General features: G+C 47.1%; 2 protein-coding genes across 6 annotated transcripts in view; one reads left to right on the top strand and one right to left on the bottom strand.

Moving 5' to 3' along the window:
- PABIR3 (PABIR family member 3) overlaps positions 1-12,718 on the bottom strand; it is a 417,014-nt gene that overhangs the window by 298,398 nt on the left and 105,898 nt on the right. The gene's annotated exons all lie outside the window — the stretch shown is intronic.
- The window catches only part of MOSPD1 (motile sperm domain containing 1), a 25,957-nt gene continuing 16,044 nt past the window's right edge, over positions 2,806-12,718 (top strand). For both annotated transcript variants that reach the window (XM_032757666.2, XM_032757665.2), the window contains exon 1: positions 2,806-2,881. The gene's annotated coding sequence lies outside the window, so the exon portion shown is untranslated. The remainder of the gene's footprint in view (positions 2,882-12,718) is intronic.

Raw genomic sequence — 12,718 nt, 5'->3', positions numbered from 1 at the left:
TTTTTTGTATTTTTAGTAGAGATGGGGTTTTGCCATGTTGGCCAGGTTGGTCTCGAACTCCTGACCTCAAGTGATCCTCCCACCTCAGCCTCCCAAGGTGCTGGGATTACAGGCATGAGCCACCGTGCCCGGCCCTATATGACCTTCTTAAAAAGACAAAACTAGGGCCGGGCGCGGTGGCTCACGCTTGTAATCCCAGCACTTTGGGAGGCCGAGGCGGGTGGATCACGAGGTCAGGAGATCGAGACCACGGTGAAACCCCGTCTCTACTAAAAAAAAATACAAAAAAATTAGCCGGGCGTGGTGGCGGGCGCCTGTAGTCCCAGCTACTCGGAGAGGCTGAGGCAGGAGAATGGCGTGAACCCGGGAGGCGGAGCTTGCAGTGAGCCGAGATTGCGCCACTGCACTTCAGCCTGGGCGACAGAGCGAGACTCCGCCTCAAAAAAAAAAAAAAAAAAAAAAAACCATATTGGAGAAATGCTTCAGGGCAAGGATTTTTTTGAGTAAGATTGCAAAAGCACAGGCAACGAAAGCAAAAATAGATAAATGGATTACATCAAGCTTAAGAGCTTCTGTACAGCAAAGGAAACATTCAACAAAGTGAAGAGACAATCTACAGAATGGGAGAAAATATTTCTACCCATTCATCAACCTCTCTTCAATGCACCCTTCTCCCCTCCCCTTCCCAGCCTCTAATAACTACCAATCTACTCTCTATCTTTATGAGATCCACTTTTTTACTCCCACAATGAGTGAGAGCATTGAATATTTGTCTTTCTGTCCTTGGCTTATTTCACTTAAGATAATGACCTCCAGGCTGGGCGTGGTGCCTCACGCCTGTAATCTCAGCACTTTGGGAGGTCAAGGCGGGCGGATCACATGAGGCCAAGTGTTCAAGACCAGCCTGGCCAACATGGGGAAACCCTGTCTCTACTGAAAATACCAAAATTAGCTATGAGTGCATGCGCCTGTAGTCCCAGCTACTCGGGAGGCTGAGGTGGGAGGATGGTTTGAGCCCAGGAGGTTGAGGCTGCAGTGAGCCAAGATCCCAAATATCTTTTCTCATTCTGTAGATTGTCTCTTCTCTTTGTTGAATGTTTCCTTTGCTGTACAGGAGCTTTTTAGCTTGATGGAATCCCATTTGTCTATTTCTGCTTTTGTTGCCCGTGCTTTTGCAGTCTTACCCAAAAAATCTTTGCCCTGTCCTGAAGCATTTCCCCAATATGTTTTTCTAGTAGTTTCATAGTTTCAGAAGGAATGAGAGCTAGTATTCGATACTTCAGTAGGGTAACTATAGTTTACAATAATTTATTTTATATTTCGAAATAGGTAGAAGAGAAAAATTTGAATGTTCTCAGTATAAAGAAAAGACAAACTCCTTTTTTTTTTTGAGATGGAGTCTCACTCTGTGGCCCAGACTGGAGTGCAGTGGTGCGATCTCGGCTCACTGCAAGCTCTGCCTCCTGGGTTCACACCATTTTCCTGCCTCAGCCTCCCTAGTAGCTGGGACTACAGGCGCCTGCCACCACGCCTGGCTAAATTTTTTTGTATTTTTTAGTAGAGACGGGGTTTCACTGTCAGCCAGGATGGTCTCGATCTCCTGACCTCATGATCCGCCCACCTTGGCCTCCCAGAGTGCTGGGATTACAGGCTTCAGCCACCGCGCCCGGCCAGAAAAGACAAACTTCTGAGGTGATGGGTATCCTAATTACTCTGATTTGATTGTTACACATTATATGAAGATACCAAAATATCACCTGAACTCTGAAAATATGTACAACTTCCATTTTTTTTTTTTTTTTTTTTTTGAGAGAGCATCTGTCACCCCGGCTGGAGTGCAGTGGCACAATGATACTGGCTCACTGCAGCCTTGGACCTCCCAGATTCAAGCGATTCTCGTGCCTCAGCTTCCGGAGTAGCTGGGACTACAGGCATGCACCACCACACCTGGCTAATTTTTGTATTTTTAGTAGAGATGGGTTTTGCCATGTTGGCCAGGCTGGTCTCGAAATCCTGGCTTCAAGTGACCTGCCCACCTCGGCCTCGCAAAGTGCTGGAATTACAGGCGTGAGCCACGGCGCCTGGCTAATTTTTGTATGTTTAGTGGAGATGGAGTTTCAGCATGTTGCCCAGGCTGGTCTTGAACTCCTGACCTCAAGGGATCTGCCTGCCTTGGCCCACTTTATATACCATGCTAAGGTGTTGTAGGTACTGTTCAGACGGAAAGATTTTAAGGAGAAAAGTAACGTGGTCATGTGTACATCTTAGATCGATACCTCTGGCTGCTTTCTGGGAGATGGTTTAGACTGAGGTAAGAGTGGAAGCAGAGTCCAAACAGGAGGCTACTGAAGGAGTCCAAGCAAAAAGTCATGGGGCCTAAACAGGTTCTGAGGATGGGGTGGAGCCAGAGGCGGTCAACAAGACATGTCTCAGAAGTATGAATAGAAGCCACTAGCCTTGAGTACTCACTGGGTGAGTGTGTGCAGGAGAGTGAGACAGGACAGGAGGCAAGAGGGACTGCCTAACGAGCGCAGAGAGAGAGATGGCCCTCTGTGAGAGCCTCCAGTCTGTCTCTTCAAGGGGAGGCGGGAGGGGAGGGGCAGATCAGAGGACAGAGAAGGAAGAAGTTTAGAGCGTGAATTAAGAAACCCCAAGAGGCCAGGTGGCAAGGCCGAAGCCCCGCCCCAGGCTCCGGCCCCGCCCCCAGCCCCACCTCTTCTTCCTCCCGCCTCCCACCCCCGAGCCGCAGCTCATCCTCGAGGGCGGAGAGAGGTGGCATTTGAGTCCTCCGGTATCCCAGCAGGCAGTGCAGCCTAGAGACGCTGACAAAGGAGCGAAGGAGCAGTCGCAGCTGCTTTCCGAGGAATCCGGTGTTGCCGAGGTGAGAGTCCCCCACCGTCCCGTCACCCACTTCCTCTGACTTCGGGAAAATGTGGAAGTTACGTGGCTGAGAGCCCCCCGCCAAAGAATGACCCATCCCCACAGCCGGAGCTTGGCTCTGTGATTGACAGCGGGGCTCCGCGGCGCCGGGATGCGGGTGGGCGGCGGGGAGGAGACGGGGGGGGGGGGATCCTTTCTTGTCCCGTGTGTGACTGGCGGTGGCTCCGTTGCCCGCGGCGCCCGGCCCCGGGGTCTGGCCAGCTGGTGTGTGGCTCGCTCCTGCCCGGGCAAAGGCAGGCTCGGGAGCCTCTCGGTGCCTGCCCGACGGAGTTCGGTTGCCCCGGGGATGCGGCTCTAGGGACAACTCTTTGGTGGACGCACGGAGGACGGCTGGGGGAGGGAAGTTGACTCCCCGTTTGGGATGACACCGTCCTCGCCCTTCCTCCAGCCTAGCCGGTTGCCCCAGCGAGCAACTGGAAGGAAATCAGCAGGGTTGGAGCGAGGCGTCCCGGGATAGCCTCAGCTCTGCTCTCTTTGCCTGGAGGGAGATGAAAGTAGGGTGGAGAGGCGGGGAGGGGAGAGCGAACGCCTTCTTGGAAAAAATGGGGTAGGGTGTAGGGGGTGCGTGGCCTGTATCCTTCCCCCTCCCTGGACCTCTGTACGGATCTTGATGGTTGCACCAGCTGCTCTGCTGTAAACAGGCTCACATGACCGGTTTCACATGGAGCGGCCGGTGTGGGGACGAGGGCTGGGAAGGCTGGGCCCCAATCAGGTGGAGCTGAAGTCCTAGGACAGTCCATTTTGTACTCTCTCTCCAGCCCTCCTACCCTTAATCAGTGTTCTGCGGTTTTCCCCTTTGAAAGAAAGTAATTGACAACTGCCCTCTCCGGCTGAAGTAGCAGATCTGCCCCAGTAGAATCTGAGAGATCTCACGTCGGGGAACGAGAGGACAAATACTAAGTGAAAATTGACCTTTGAGGGAGATAAGAAGAGGACTCAAACGTGAAAAATTGGGTCCTTTGGACCTTGCCTAAAAAGCAGTCCTGTTCTTTCGGAGTGCATTGCGTTCTTAATGTGAATTCCAGACAGAAAGGGGAAAGTCTACTTTTTCAGGCAAAGCACACATGGGATTTAATATTCTTGGTGAATATCTTGTCCACACTTACTCTGAGTACTGGAAAATCTCTTTGCCTAGAAAAGACTATATACAGGATATTGAATATGGAGTGGATACCAACTTTTAGATTACACTTAAAGTTGGTTGTGGGAAGTTTGGAAAACAGGAAACGGCCAAATGTGTCTTTCAAGTTGTTCACGTCTACATACCCAATTGGGATGCGAGATTAAACTAGTTTCTGAAGCATTTCTTGAACTCTTAAAACAACAGGTATACCTAAATACTAGGAGAGTTGAAATTTTGGAATTTTTCAACTCTGTAAGAGATAGCTGTGATAGATTCTCCATACATGTATTAATAATATATAATTAAATGTAATGGACAATATTCGGTATAAAGTTACTCCTTTATAGGCAAAAATAGACAATAGAACAAATAGCTTGTAAAACAATGCATGCTTCTTCCTTAAATTGTTTATGTACATTTGCTTCCCAAGTGTTTTATTTTTCTTTCCTTAGAGAGCTTTTACATTTAACTCCATTTTCTGAAAACTAACAGTTAAGAAATGATCAGAGAAGCTATTCCATTCCCTAATAGGCCAATAAAGTAATTTGCTACTATTCTTTTTCTGTTTTTAAAGAAGTTTAAGATGGAATATATAGACATTTTACATGTCTACAAAAAAATATATATTTTTTGAGACAGGGTCTTGCTCTGTTGCCCAGGCTATAGTGCAGTGGTGCAATCTCAGCTCACTGCAACCTTTGCCTCCTGGGCTCAAGCGATCTCCCACCTCAGCCTCCCGAGTAGCTGGGATTACAGGAGTGCACCACCATGCCCAGCTAATTTTTGTATGTTTAGTGGAGACAGGGTTTCACCATGTCTACCAGGCTGGTCTCGAACTCCTGACCTCAAGTGATCCGCCCACCTTGGCCTCCCAAAGTACTATGATTACAGGCGTGAGCCACCATGCCCAGCCAACTTTATTTTGTATTTTTAGTAGAGACACGATTTCCCAATGTTGGCCAGGCTGGTCTCGAACTCCTGACCTCAGGTGATCTGCCCACTTCGACCTCCCAAAGTGCTGGGATTACAGGCGTGAGCCACCGTGCCTGGCCAACATTATTATTATTATTTTTTTTGAGACGGAGTCTCTTGTTGCCCAGGCTGGAGTGTGCAGTGGCACAATCTCAGCTCACTGCAAACTCTGCCTCCTGGGTTCATGCCATTCTCCTGCCTCAGCCTCCCGAGTACCTGGGACTACAGGCGCCTGCCACCACACCCAGTTAATTTTTTGTATTTTTAGTAGAGATGGGGTTTCGTCGTGTTAGCCAGGATGATCTCGATCTCCTGACCTTGTGATCTACCCACTTCGGCCTCCCAAAGTGCTGGGATTACAGGCATGAGCCACCGCGCCCGGCCAATTTTTTTTTAATTAGCTGGACATAGTGGCTTGGCACCTGTGGTCCCAGCTACTCGAGAGGCTGAGGTGGGAAGATTGCTTGAACCCAGGAGATCGAGGCTGCATTAAGCTGAGGCCATGCCACTGCACTCCAGCCTGGGTGACAGAGGGAGACCCTGTCTCAAAAAGAAAAAAAAGGTGGGGCGTGGTGGCTCACACCTGTAATCCCAGCACTTTGGGAGGCCGAGGCAGGTGGATCACCTGAGGGAGTTTAAGACCAGCCTGGCCAGCGTGGCAAAACCTCATCTCTACTAAAAATAGAAAAATTAGCTGGGCGTGGTGGCAGGCGCCTGTAATCCCAGGACTTTGGGAGGCCGAGGCGGGTGGATCACCTGAGGTTGGGAGTTCGAGACCAGCTTGACCAACATGGAGAAACCCCGTCTCTACTAAAAATACAAAATTAGCCAGGCATGGGGTACACGCCTGTAATCCCAGCTACTCAGGAAGTGGAGGCAGGCAAATAGTTTGAATCCGGGAGCAGAGGTTGCGGTGAGCTGAGATGGCACCATTGCACTCCAGCCTGGGCAACAACAGCGAAACTCTGTCTCAAAAAGAAAAGAAAAATAGGAGCCCTGCAAAATTTTCATTAGGTATATTAACCATATAGGTTGACCTATACCTCTCTTCATTGGGAAATCGAAGATGGCCTCAGCTAAATCCTGCCTCCAAAATGAGAAATAACAGCTTCAGTTGGCTTTCTTGACCTTCAGGGCAGAGAACAAAGTCTGATTCTTTTACTCATTCCAGCTTCTTCCTGAATTAGGCAGACTGCGTTATTAGTGATGAAGTTAGAATTTTTTTAAAAAAGGAAGGCTCTAGCAGAGTCTTACTTTAGCAGTACCTTGGTTAGATCACCAGAACCAATGTCTGGTTTTCAGCTTTTCGAGGTTCAAAATTTCATTGGCACATCAAGAAATTGTCAGTCTCACTGATTGATTCACACCAACCAAACTCAAAAGATTTCTATGAGCATGAATGGCAATTTGCTAACTCTCAGTGAGAAGGAGAACTGCCAAACAGACCAGAAGACTCATGTACAAGCCAAGGCAAGCTTTGCTATATGGAAACACAAAGAACTTGCTCTTGACTTCCTCTTTTTCCAGGTTCTATGAGGACCACTTTTTTCAAGCCTAGCAGTCAATATATTCCACACAATTACAGATTTCTTTTATATAAAAACCATTTCAGTTACACCTTTGTATGGATATATCCTAGTCACCTGGTTGAATTGGGTCACATATAAAACATCTCTAAAATCTGTTTCTTCTCCATTCTTGCAGCCTTAGCCTAGGCCCTCATCATTTCTTCATGCCACATTCATTCAGCAGTTTTTTTATTTTTTATGGTAACTACTCAGGAGTCAGGTGTTGTGCTTGAATGGTCAATGGCAACCCCTCTCCAACTTCAAATCTTAATCGGTCAGTTCTGTGCTTAAAATCCTTAAGGCCAGGCAAAATTGTAGTTACACTTGTAACCCCAGTGCTTTGGGAGGCCAAGGCAGGAAGGTTGCTTGAGGCCAGGAGTTCAAGACCAGCCTGGGCAACATAGCGAGACCTTGTCCCTATATTTAAAAAAGAAAAATCCTTAAGTGGTTTCCTATTGCCTGCAGCAGTGGTTCTCAAAGTTTAATGTGGATCGGAATCACCTGGAAGACTTGTTAAAACAGATGGCTGGGCCCCAATCCCAGAATTTCTGCTTCAGTAGGTTTAGAGTGAGAACCAAGAATTTGTGTTTCTAACAAGCCAGAACCACTGGCATAAGGAATCAAGTCTAAACCCCAAAACGTTCACAAAAGCTTGCACAATCTGCCTCTAACTTACCTTTCTAGCCGAAACTTGCCCCTCTCCCCATATTTGCTATTTTTAACCATATGCAATGCCAAAGCTCATTTTAAGCATCCCTTTCATGCTTCTACACACATTCTTCCTGGAATTCACCCGGCCCTCCACTTCTACTGCAGACTAGTCTTTTTTTTTTTTTTTTTTTGAGACGGAGTCTTGCCCTGTCCCCCAGGCTGGAGTGCAGTGGTGCGATCTCGGCTCACTGCAAGCTCCGCCTCCCGGGTTCACGCCATTCTCCTGCCTCAGCCTCCCGAGTAGCTGGGACTACAGGCACCCGCCAACACGCCCGGCTAATTTTTTTTTTGTATTTTTAGTAGAGACAGGGTTTCACCGTGTTAGCCAGGATGGTCTCGATCTCCTGACCTCGTGATCCGCCCGCCTCGGCCTCCCAAAGTGCTGGGATTACAGGCTTGAGCCACCGCGCCCGGCCCTGCAGACTAGTCTTAAGGCAGATGATCACTTTCTTTATGCTCCCAGAGCACTTTATATCTATCAGCAGTTTGACACTGCTCACATCATATACTAATTACTGCTGTATATCTGTTTTTCCTGCTAGTCTGAGTTTTTGGAAGGCTGACAAAATATTTTCATCTTGTCTCCATATTCCCTAGCACAGTGCCTCGTATATAATAAGTGCTCAGGAAATGTTTGTTGAGTGAATCTGTGATTTTTTTGTTTTTTTGAGACAGAGTCTCGCTCTGTTGCCCAGGCTGGAGTGCAGTGGTGCGATCTTGGCTCACTGCAACCTCCGCCTTCTGGGCTCAAGTGATTCTCTTGCCTCAGCCTCCCAAGTAGCTGGGATTACAGGCACCCGCCACCATGCCCAGCTCATTTTTGTATTTTTAGTAGAGATGGGGATTTGCCATGTTGGCCAGGTTGGTCTTGAACTCCTAACCTCAGGTGATCCTGCCCACCTCGGCCTCCCAAAGTGCTGGGATTACAAGCGTGAGCCACCGTGCCCGGCCATAATATGGATTTTGCTTTGAAAATTGCGCATCTTGAAATGAGGACATACTGAGATGTTGTAAAACATGGAAACAACACAATTATAACCTGGTTGTAAATAACACATTTGAAAATATGAATTGTTTTCAAAGAGACGTTAGGGTATTCTTTTTTAAAAAATCTTAAAATGTGTACTACTCAACTTTTAAATCTTGAATATAGATTAGCCAATCAGTACATATTATTTATAGCAGTCAATCCCCATTAGTTAAAATAGCAAAGCATACCAAAAATCTAGAAAATATATAAAAACAAGTGCCAAATATTAAGCAATGAACATTAAAGTAGAAAGTAAACATTAGAACGTCACTTGTTATGACTTTAGGAAAATGCCAGCAGTTAAAAACCCTAATAAACAGTACTGGGAATTCAGAGGAGGCCAACTGAGTTTATGAAGTGGGAGGGAAGGAAGTTTTAATGCTAGTGAGACTAAAGGAAAATAACATATCGCTCATAACAATTTAGTATTTAGTTGGTCATTGGCAAGGATTGCACAGAGTATGGAAGAAGGAGATAGCCCCTGTGCCCAGATAAAAGGGAGCTGACCTGAAGGTGGAGCTGGGAACCTTAATCAGAGTAAACAGCAAGAGCCAGGGAGAGATAGTTAAGTAGCTGGTACACTGTGACCAAGCAGATGGGTCACCAGTTTCTGGGTGAAGGTTGTACTTTGAATCATCCTTAACTGTTTTCAAACTTTGATCCACGTATTTCACTTGCTTCTTGCAGCCTCCTCTTTTTTCTTTTTTGAGAAGGAGTCTCGCTCTGTCGCCCAGGCTGGAGTGCAGTGGCGCGATCTCAGCTCACTGCAAGCTCCGCCTCCCGGGTTCACGCCATTCTCCCGCCTCAGCCTCCCGAGTAGCTGGGACTGCAGGCGCCTGCCACCACGCCCGGCTAATTTTTTGTATTTTTAGTAGAGACGGGGTTTCACCGTGTTAGCCAGGATGGTCTCGATCTCCTGCCATTGTGATCCGCCCGCCTCGGCCTCCCAAAGTGCTGGGATTACAGGCGTGAGCCACTGCGCCCGGCCTGCGGCCTCCTCTTTCTAAAAACAGGTTGCGGAGTGCAAATAAAAAAATGCTATGAGAGTGGTTTCAGTGCTCCTTAACGGTCTCTAAGTTTTGTATCTATGGTGGTAAAATGGATTCCTGTTTATCTCAAAGTCTTATCTTTTCATTCCTCTGGTCAATGCAAAGTGAGGAAAATGGAAAAAACCATCATACTTTGCGGTACTGGTCTCCTTGGATTGATGGTAGTGGCAGGCATGTGTGAAGATCTCAGAGTGTTTATGCTTCTTTTTGTGTCAAAGTAGTTTGCAAACTGGTCACAAGGTGGTGTGCACACATAAGGTTTTCTTTATAATTTCATTCAGGATTGTTTTTCTGTGCCTTTGGTACAGGTGAGGAAGACAAGAGAGTTTCCTGTATCACCAGATCTCAGCTGCGCTCTCTGCCTGTGAGGTCAGAAGTGTGTTGGAGCCTCAGATTTCTAAATGCTTGCTGGCACAGTTAGGCACTGAAGAGCCAAGGAAAATCAGAGGGAAACAGAAGGAGGGGAGGGGAGAAGAGGGGAAGAGAGGCAACTGGGAGTGCTGATTCTCTCTGCTCTCCTCTTACCCCAACCCATGGTGAGCAGCCACTTAAGATTTACTGCTCCTCTAATTAGGATCCCTTGCTTGTCTTGTATAGACAAAGTGTGTTCAGCTATGACGGGCGAGTGGTGGGGGGAATGTTCCCCAGTGGAGGAGACAGTTATTAGTAGACATCTGTAGGATAACTGATAAGCTTTTAGCTATCTGCTAAGTGCCCAGCACTGACCTTGGGCCTGTGAGGGGTGCAAAAAACAAAAGCATCCCACCAAAAAACAGTATGGCATTATACCTAAAATCTAACTGAGGAGTCAAAATTAATGCACACAAAACAAATGTCAAAATATTCCATTCTGGCTGGGTGCAGTGGCTCATGCCTGTAATCTCAGCACTTTGGGAGGCCAAGGTGGGAGGATTGCTTCAGTCCAGCAGTTCAAGACCAGCCTGGACAACATAGGGAGACCATGTCTCTACATAATTTTTTTTTAAAAATTAGCCAGGAGTTGGCCGGGCGCTGTGGCTCACGCCTGTAATCCCAGCACTTTGGGAGGCCGAGAGGGGTGGATCACGAGGTCAGGAGATCGAGACCATCCTGGCTAACACGGTGAAACCCCGTCTCTACTAAAAATACAAAAAACTAGCCGGGCGCGGCGGCAGGCGCCTGTAGTCCCAGCTACTCGGGAGGCTGAGGCAGGAGAATGGCGTGAACCTGGGAGGCGGAGCTTGCAGTGAGCCGAGATCGCGCCACTGCACTCCAGCCTGGGGGAAAGAGCGAGACTCCGTCTCAAAAAAAAAAAAAAAAAAAAAAAAAAATTAGCCAGGAGTGGTGGCACATACCTGTGTTCCCAGCTACTTGGGAGGCTGAGGTGGAAGAATCACTTGAGCCCAGGAGTTTGAGGCTGCAGTGAGCTGAGATCGTGCCAATGCGCTCCAGCCTGGGTGCAACCTCTGCCTCCCTGGTTCAAGCAATTTTCCCACCTCAGCCTCCCGAGTAGCTAGGATTACATGTGTGCACCACGCCCAGCTAATTTTTTTGTATTTTTAGTAGAGACAGGGTTTCGCCATGTTGGCCAGGCTGGTCTCGAACTCCTGGCCTCAAGTGATCCACCCGCCTCGGCCTCCCAAAGTGCTGGGATTACAGGCATGAGCCACTGTGCCCAGCCAGGGAAGGGGAATTTGAATTAGGTTTTGAAAAATGAGTAAAATTTTGCTGTCCAGAGAGGAAGAATGCAGCAAACCTTCGTTATTAATGCCCTGATGAATAGTTCCTGACAACTATAGCTGTTTCATCATCAGGAAAATAGTGTGTGCAACTCAGTAAGTGAAATTGTCTCTTGATTTTTCTTTATAAAACTGAAAAGGAAACACAAATGAAGATAATGCAGACTTAGTTGTGATTTGAATTTTGGATCATCCTTTGAGAACTCTGATCTTCTTGATAAGCAGGGACAATTGCTACAGATTAGGGCATGTGTGGTAGTCAGCATCAGGGAGGCAGGACTTTTTTTTTTTTTTTTTTGAGATGGAGTTTCGCTCTGTTGCCCAGGTTGGGGTGCAGTAGTGCGATCTCGGCTCAATGCAACCTCCACCTCCCGTATTCAAGCAATTCTTCTGCCTCAGCCTCCTGAGTAGCTGGGATTACAGGCATGCACCACCACGCCCAGCTAATTTTTGTATTTTAGTACAGACGGGGTTTCACCATGATGGCCAGGCTGGTCTCGAACTCTTGACCTCAGGTGATCTGCCTGCCTCAGCCTCCCAAAGTGCTGGGATTACAGGCGTGAGCCACCACGCCCGGCTGAGGCAGGACTTAATTGAGACATAGAAGGGATGACTGTATAAGGAAGTGTAAGCCTGGAGACCAGAGTTCTGCCACCAATACCCTGTGCAACCTTGGATAAGTCTCTTAACCATCCTGGGCCTGCTTCCCACATCTGTCAAATGAGAAAAGTGGGAACCAACTAACTCTGACTTGGTGTGCACTTGACTTTTGGAAAGCAACCTCATAAACCGATTTACAATAAGTTTTTACCAGTTTAGTATATAATCTCTCCCCAGGATTTTTGCACTTTATCATTTGGTAATATGGACTGCAGCAAAGAGAAAGTGTTAGTCTCCAGAAAACTTATCAATTCAAGGCAGGTGTTAACACCTTATGTTCATTGGCACAGTTGCTAATACTGCTCTGTTGACCTGGTGCCAATTCTTCCCTAATTTCCACTGGTTAGAGTTTAGGATGCAACTTATATCTTAGCCAAGACAAGCTGGGCACGGTGGCTCACGCCTGTAATCCCACCACTTTGGGAGGCCGAGGTCGGCAGATCACGAAGTCAGGAGTTCAAGATCAGCCTGGCCAGCATGGTGAAACCCCATCTCTACAAAAATCCAAAAAAAAAAAAAAAAATTAGCCAGGCGTGGTGGCGTGCACCTCTAATCCCAGCTACTCAGGAGGCTGGGGCACGAGAATCACTTGAACCCAGGAGGCAGAGGTTGCGGTGAGCCAAGATCATGACATTGCACTCCAGCCTGGGCAACAAGAGCGAAACTCCATCTCAAAAAAAAAAAAAAAGTGATAAATGGGAACAGAGATAGGAAAAGAAATAATAGTAAACTGCTCAAAAATTATTAAACACTTCTTTCATAGTAACAAGGAGATAGCCTATTCGTGATTCATGGGAAAATGAGTACATGTTCAACTCACAAAGAGAAAGCTTTGAAATTAAAAGAAAAAGAATTTCTACTGTGCCATTATTCAAAGATAGTAAAAGTAAAATTTCTACTTTGACCTCTGTTGACTAACTTCTTTTTTTTTTTTTTTTTTTTTTTTT

This window comes from Hylobates moloch, unplaced genomic scaffold (genome assembly GCF_009828535.3).
Source record: "Hylobates moloch isolate HMO894 unplaced genomic scaffold, HMol_V3 SCAFFOLD_7, whole genome shotgun sequence".
In the NCBI taxonomy this organism is placed as follows: domain Eukaryota; kingdom Metazoa; phylum Chordata; class Mammalia; order Primates; family Hylobatidae; genus Hylobates; species Hylobates moloch.
This window is presented reverse-complemented; position numbering and strand designations above follow the sequence as displayed.